Below are 7,655 nucleotides of genomic sequence, written 5' to 3' on the forward strand. Positions count from 1 at the left end.
ATGTTCTACAGTGCAGTATTTTTTAATTAACATAAACAACAAATAAGTAAGGTTGAGCAGAAAGTAAAACACTTAAAAAACAGAATTAAACATAATTAAATAAAATAAAAATACTGGTGTAAACACCTTTGTACCCAATTAAATGATTTGATAAATGTTATTTTGACGTRATACGTCAAAATAACATTTATCAAATCATGTTAACATGATAATATAACATGTAAAAATAAATAAAAATAATAAATAATAAAAATAATAAAACATGTCAAACAGGTCCCACATTTAGAAAAACAAAACTTGCTGCAAAAATCTGTTTTGATAATAGTAATTTGATGAGGAAAATTTATGTTTTAGGCTCTGTTTCTGTTCTTTTCTCCTAGTTCATTGGTAATAAGAAGCAAGAGTTTTTAAGGAGTCACACAAATAAATATAAACTAGGTTGGGATGAACGCTAACATGCTAACTAGCATTCTGCGCGGAACAGGATGATTATTTTTAAATAAATGTTGTTTAGTTGGACACAATAAAATGCATTAATCGAACACACTGCTACTTTAAAGTAAAAGTTATTTACCAGCAGGGTCTGATGTGGCCTTCGGCCTGCCACCGAACCTAGACTCGCTGCTGTGTAGCTAGCTGGCTAACATGAGCCAGCTAAGCTAGCAGCTCGCTGGCGCCCTCGCCCACTGCAATTTTAAGGCCAATATTCGAACAAATTCAAAGCCCACCTGGTCATGGGTCAGACATAGCGGCGTAAATGTAGGCTACAACTCACAAACTGGTTCATTTCATGCTTTCCCCAAAGAGCAATCTAAAAGACGTAAGCTCAACTGGTTCCAGACGAAGCTGGGTAATAAAGACATTCGTGATGGCCGTCGCTGCGAGTGCCTCCCCCTCCCAAATGTTAAGCTAACATTTGTTAGCCACCTTGCACTGGCTAACACCGACGCTGAAACAATGTCTGAATCATTTCATTGCGGTCTCCGACCACGAATTATACAAAATAAGAAAGCAAACCACTCACTGCATTATGTWACGTCAACAAAGCGTTCAAAAGCAAAGGAGATTCTCCCAAACCTACCAGGCTTCTTCGCCGACGTTTTCTGCACCGTCTAGTTTACAAACACAGGAAACGCCACAGGATGTAGCCCACTCCCCCACACAGCAGCAAGCAGCAAACCCTCCTCAGGCGAAGAGAAAAGGCTCATCTTCCTCCAGCTCCCCGCGAACAGGGAGCATTAATTAAACCTGCGACAGCGAGGAAAACTATTAGTCCATTATTATTACTGATGTGGAGACAGGTCGCCCACTCAGKTTATAACATCTGTTTGGTATGGGGTCTGCCTGGCCCCTCTCTCTCTCTCGGTCTGTGGTGGATTTAATGCACGTCTGAAGAGGCGCAGAAGAAAAAGAGGGAGTGAGCTCTTAAAATGACAGAAAACAGGGACGAGTGAATAAACACTGAGGATGGGGGGAGGGGATGGGGTGTCTTTGTATGGTGCTCTTTGAACAAATTATGATTTGATATTGTAAGATTATTCATATTTCTTACTATTATTTGTCAGTTTTAAATTTTTTGTGTACTTATCTAAACAACCAAATTGCATAATTCTCAGTATTATGTAGTGTGCTTGTTTTTAATTGGTTTGCTGTTTTTATGTTTGTCATTTTTGTGTGTGATTTATCTGCAAATTATACTTTTATTGTTGTTTTTTTAATCCTGTTGATTATAAACCCAATCCCAAAAAATTTGATGAAAACAGAATGCAGTGAATTGAACATTTTATTCAGAACAGTGGTGAAACCAGTAGTGCCAATCCTGTTCCGTGAGGAGAAACCAAGAACTGTTGAATCTTAATGGGACAACTCCAGAAACTTCAGCTGCTGGTTTCCTCAGTTCCTAGATGTTTTACATAATGTTGATGACGTTTCACAATTATAACACGACTCTTACACAACATTTTAGGTATTGCTGACGTCAAAATCGAATTGGCCTTATTTTTTCCCTAAAAAATTATACATGTATATTTTAAATATTTTTATGTAATATATAACAAGTGAAATGAAGCTTATGACCAGCAACAAGTGGATTTAAGAGTTGTATTAGTTGGCTTTCAATCTGGAAAGCCCAATCCATATTAGGAAAGTTGTGAAAAGAGCAGCATTTGCGATATCTGAAGTGTTGAGTGAGGATATAGAAAAATGAAAGCCCYTCTTGATACGTCAAATGTTATGTTGAATCCCTAGGATAAAATAAAATTATGAATCTAGTCAAGCAATTGTTTGGTAAAACAAAAAAAACAAGATAAACTTAAAAATAATCTATTTCTTTATTATAATCAGAAGTGGGGAATAGAAACATTCCTCTTCTCATTGAGGCTTTCCACCTCCTCCTGGGAGATCCCAAGGCCTTCTCAGGTCAGAAGGGATCTGTAATCCCTCCAACAAGTTCTGGGTTTGCCCTAGGATTTCCTCCCAGTGAGATGTCTGGAAAATCTCCAATTTGATGTGTCTTAATTAATTGCTTAAACTAACTCATTTTGAGTGGCTTTTTTTCTTGAGTTCTCTCTGGATGATAAAGCTCCTCACTCAGTCACTAAAAAAACATCATCAGCTCATATCCAGGATTATGTTTTGGTCGTGAGCCATATTTTATGACCACATGGTGAGGGTTGGAATGTAGGTGGACCAGTAAACTAAGAACCTTGCCTTTTGGCTTAGCTCCATCTTCATCACAACAGATCAGAACARCATCCTCATTTCTTCAGATTAATCTCAGTTTGTCAGTTCTCAGCCTTTGGTCCATCATCGRTGAGTGTCTGGAGCTTGGCTGAGTCCGAGCTGGTCCAAAAAAGCGACAGGAAGTCACCCCACATGAGCAAAAAACCACAGGAAGAGAAGTTGTGGTCAGGTGTGATGTGAACTGAGTTTGTGCTGAAACCTGGTGTCATAAAAGGCCTCTATCTTAAATTTAGTGTGTCCAATAAAGCCTTGATTCAAAATATATTATAATTACCATTGAAGACATTTCAACTACAAGAAGGGCTTTTGCTAACTAGAGATAGGAGAAAGATTTGGTTACATGTAACAATGGCCTGCCACAGATTTTAGGCAGGAAATAATGACCCGATTGCTCGAGGACTTAAGGAGTTAAGGGAAGAGGAAGCTTTCCTTGATTGCTAAAATTGGCTTATTTTATTTAAAAGGCAAATGTATGCAAACATCCAACAAACTTGAYTTTTGTTTTACTCTTGCCTCTGTTGTTTGGGTTCAGAGACCTGTGCTGTTGTTTATGTGGATGCCTTTGTATTCACCATTTTTATAGACGGCTACTGAAGGATGGGTGATGATGTTTTTGTCTGCAACTGTATGCCTGTCCAAAAAGAAATAGTCACCACCTGGATTTAACTAAGCAAATAAATACGAGCTTCCTATTGGGTAATCACTGCATGGACGATTATCTTTCAGCAACAAGTTATTTAACCTCAACTGGTGAGATGAGTTGCTTCTCATTTCTTAAACAACCATGTCGAAAGACTCATGCCATGGTCGTGGAAAAGGAGTCAGCCTGTTTGAGAAGGGTCAAATCATTGGCATCAAGCGAGAAAACATCTAAAGAGATTGCAGAAACTACTAAAATTGGGTTAAGCACTAACACATCATTAAAATCTGGAAGGATAGTAGTGACCCATCATCTCCAAGGATGCACCCATCACAGTGYTGTGGGGGCAGCACTGTGATCTGGGGTTGCTGCAGTTGGTCAGGTCTAATTGAACGCATGTTGTAATCAAAGCTAAAGATGGTCCAACAAAATATTAGTGTGTGACCTTTTTTAATGGTGGCGACTTTTCTGTTGTGTGTCTTTTAAATACAGAGGTATATAAAAGTACCTAAAAGAAATAACCAAGTAAAGGTAAAATACCTAAACAGAAAATGACTTTGGTAAAARTGTATTTCACTCATAAGAAAGTATATTAAGTAAGTCATAAAACTGTTTACAATAATTGGGAAAGTAAAAGTAAAACAGAAAAAATGGTTACAAATGTTTAAAAATATAATTTACACAAGTATAATTAAAGTTACAGACTCATAATTTACTACACATTTGTAACAATTTTTCCATAACTTTACATTCTAAAAAACATTAGTGTGAAACTTTTTTTTGCAGGTGAAATTTTAAAATTCAAATACAAATCTTTCTGCGGGTGCACAAATCAAATTTTTGCTGGTGATTTTTTTCCTTAGGAACAGGTATTTTTTGCAGGTTACGAATCAAAACTTTGCAGGTGGGTTTCGACGCCTATACCTTCATAAGACAAACTCAGTCACACAAGAGGTCAAAGTTCAAGTCTTGGTCTAAGCCAAGGGCCAGTCTGTCAATGTTTACTGAAAAAATGTTATTTAACAAATAAAGCTTGGATAAATTCAAAAAATCTTTTCCAAATAATGTTTTATGTAGCATTTTGAGCGACCCCAGAAAACTATTTCATATTTAAAGTATTATGTTTGGGGCTGGATAAAATGGTAACATGGGCCAGATTTGGCCCAGACCCACAGACTCAGCTCACTGAGGTCTCATGAGTCTGACCCAAGTGCAGCAAGAGGGTTAAAACAAACACGTGAAAAGGTATATCTCGTTTGTCTTGTTTTCGTTATTCTTCTTCTTCTTAACTCAACAAATGGTAGCTAAGAAAGCCTGAGTCTGATACCTGTTCTCTGGAATTTTGGTCATAAAATTTCACAAAGAGGAACAGAAAGAAAGATGGAGAGATACAGGTCTACCAGGCAGGTAAGTGGGGTGGGGTGGGCGGGGGCAATGCCTCAGGTGATTGGTTCAGAAGACCACGTGGTCCGCTCACCTATGCGCTCGCGCCTCCTCCTCCTTCCAGTCTGTCCACTCCAGGCGGTGTCGAGCGGCGGCGGAGTGTCAGGTGTCTTTCAGGTTCTGCCGAACACTCAACGGAAGTTCCCACAGGTAGGAGCATTTTTAAAAAGAATACACAACAAACGCACGGTAATAAGTAGCACGAGTAATTAAAACAAAGTTAACATGCGTTATGAATATTAGCGCGAGGCTKTAATAGTTCAGACATGATTGATAAAGTTGTGGACGCACGCGCACACTCGGCCATGTTCTCAGGAGACGCTGTGTTTTGGTCAGTCCAGCTGCTCAGACTGTACTTAAGGCTTGTTTGCAGCTTCTGTGTACTCATTTATTACATTTACAAAAAAATTAGCTACAAATTGTGTAGTAAAACACAGCCCATAACGCCGTGTCTGTCTCCGAGTCTAATGAAGGCTGTGAAAGCTGCTGATGTTACACCTGTAATTAAGGATTTTCACATGACATGCTGATCTTTGAGCTGGGATGCTCTTCTCTTTTTATTACATACCTCAGTAATGACTCTTCAGCTCAGGCTTCACCTGTGTTCATCTAAAGAACCGACCTGGGCGTTTTGTATTTGTTCTTCTATTGTTGAGCAATTAGGTCTCATCCTTTCTTGTATTCAGATGTACTTGTTTTGTTCTTAATGTGGGAAAATTACAACTGAAATGAAACAGCCTATAATGGGTTCAGATCTTCACCCGGTGTGGCTCGTTCCCGACTGAAACAGAGACACCATTGTTGTGAAATCTTTTTTTAAATGTTCATAGATTCAGTCTCTTATTATCAGCTTGTACTTGGAGGAGTAATGAGTTTAGTGGGATTAAAAATGAAAGCACTGGATCTGTTGTATTATTTTTGTGATGATTATGTGGCAGATTTGGAAAGATTGTTGTTGCCACAAAAAAGCCCACATCAAACTCATGGTTTCAATTTAAAAAAAACACACACACCCTCTGCAAGCTCTTTCTGTGAGAAGGTTATAAACCATAATGTCTGCTTTTTTGAACAACATCAGTTTGAAGAAATAAAGTTTATTTCTGACAGAACTGGGTGAGATTAAAGTTGTTTTTTTTTTTTTTGCCATCTTAAAACAGTTCCAGTCTCAAAAATATTGTAGTGGTGCACKGTTTAGTTCCCTGTTTAAGGTCTAGAAATGTGAGTCATATAATAATAAAAATAAAGTCTGGCAATGAAAAACCAAAGGCAACTTTTAATTTTTTTTACATTTTTTTTTTATTGACAGTTCTAAACAAAACCTATGTCAAAAATATGAGAAGCAAATAGTTAAGGTTAGTTTAACTCCAATTAGAAAGTAAACAATCATAGCATCCATTGAYGTGTCATGGCGGCACAGTTGTTAAAACAGATCAGTTGGCCTAAAAATTTAGTTCATACAAACTCGATTTTACAAACATTTGCAATGCTGGTCTTTCACGTTTTATTTTTAATTTGCACAATCCACGATTCAGTGATTATTTACAGTTGCAAATAGCAGCTAACTGTAGCAGGAATATCATACTTGTGTAATAATAAAATATTTCATTTTCACAGTTATTTCATCAGGTTTAAAATGTTCTTGCCAGAAACTGGCTGCTGCTATATGTGCTCATAAAGAACCACAGAATTACATGTACATACCCATGCWCTGGAAAAAAAAAGCCTATAAAAGTTTGATAGCAACAAGTTCTATCATATTTTAAAAGATTGGAGTTGTTTTAAAATGTCACTTAGAACTAAACCCACTTTGGTTCTAATCCCACTATGACTAGCTGTTAGTTCATTAGTCTGAATTAAACTTCATTTTTTTCAAACTGAGGTTGTTCATGAAGCTATCTACAACAATATAAAAAAGATAGTTAACTCCTCAAAAGGTCTGAGCTGTACCTTTTTAAAGCTAACTCAAAAGCATATTGTGTCCTCACCCATTTCTACAATGCTGTCTAATAATCTAATGACAATTTTTTAAATCCCTCTCTGCTGTTGTAGCAGGAAGGACAGGTTCAGTTTGCATTTTATTGACTTTAAAATGTCTCTTTATGTTTAACCTTTACGTCTGCATCCTTAATTCCTTCAGCCACCTTAAGTTTTAGGAACAGGCAGGCTGAAGACTTCTGACTTGGTGGATCTGTTTAGTCTTTGTGGTCGACAGGTGTCCTGTTTAAGGCGTGTCCCTTCCTTTGCATGTAGGAAATGGCTCCGGCCTCCGGGCCTGACATCAAGCAAACAGATGTAAGGTTTGTTAACAAGTGGGTGTCTGATACACCTGCTCAACAAAACTGACAAATAGTGTTCAAGTTCATAAAAATAACCCGACACAGTAAACTGGTTAGTTGACAGAGTTAAACACCCTGCTTAGCAGACTCAGTAAATACACATAAACACAATTACATGGACATAGATGATAATTTAACTTTTTTTTTATTTGTCAGTAACACTGACATTTAGTGTAAGTACAGAAAAGCATAGACAGGTGATTTTTTCCCCCCTCAGTGTTTTCAGTCAGAGTTAGGTTAAAGTTTAGTCCAAAGTCCTGATTCCAGTATATCTTTGCATCTGAGTGATGATGCAATCCTGAAGGTGTGCCAGATTTGAAAGGCCTACATACTCAGATAAGCTGTCATTATTGTGACATCTGTAGTCAGCAGGGATTTAAATTTATGGTTTTAATGTTTTCTCTTTCTCAGACATGACATTTGCCAGAGGTTTATCACTTAAAACAGGTTACATAATATAAAAAAAACAAAGAGTTAGCAGTTGGGTTTACCCC

The 7,655-nt window shown here is 37.5% G+C and overlaps 2 protein-coding genes across 2 annotated transcripts in view; one reads left to right on the forward strand and one right to left on the reverse strand.

Annotated features, from left to right (window-relative positions):
• The window catches only part of znf740a (zinc finger protein 740a), a 17,833-nt gene extending 16,449 nt beyond the window's left edge, over window positions 1–1,384 (reverse strand). Inside the window, exon 1 of the mRNA XM_014009167.1 lies at window positions 1,082–1,384. The gene's annotated coding sequence lies outside the window, so the exon portion shown is untranslated. The remainder of the gene's footprint in view (window positions 1–1,081) is intronic.
• Window positions 1,385–4,878: 3,494 nt separating this feature from the next.
• LOC106518072 (LIM domain and actin-binding protein 1) overlaps window positions 4,879–7,655 on the forward strand; it is an 18,342-nt gene continuing 15,565 nt past the window's right edge. The window contains exon 1 of the mRNA XM_014009169.1: window positions 4,879–4,975. The gene's annotated coding sequence lies outside the window, so the exon portion shown is untranslated. The remainder of the gene's footprint in view (window positions 4,976–7,655) is intronic.

This window comes from Austrofundulus limnaeus, unplaced genomic scaffold (genome assembly GCF_001266775.1).
Source record: "Austrofundulus limnaeus strain Quisiro unplaced genomic scaffold, Austrofundulus_limnaeus-1.0 Scaffold55, whole genome shotgun sequence".
In the NCBI taxonomy this organism is placed as follows: domain Eukaryota; kingdom Metazoa; phylum Chordata; class Actinopteri; order Cyprinodontiformes; family Rivulidae; genus Austrofundulus; species Austrofundulus limnaeus.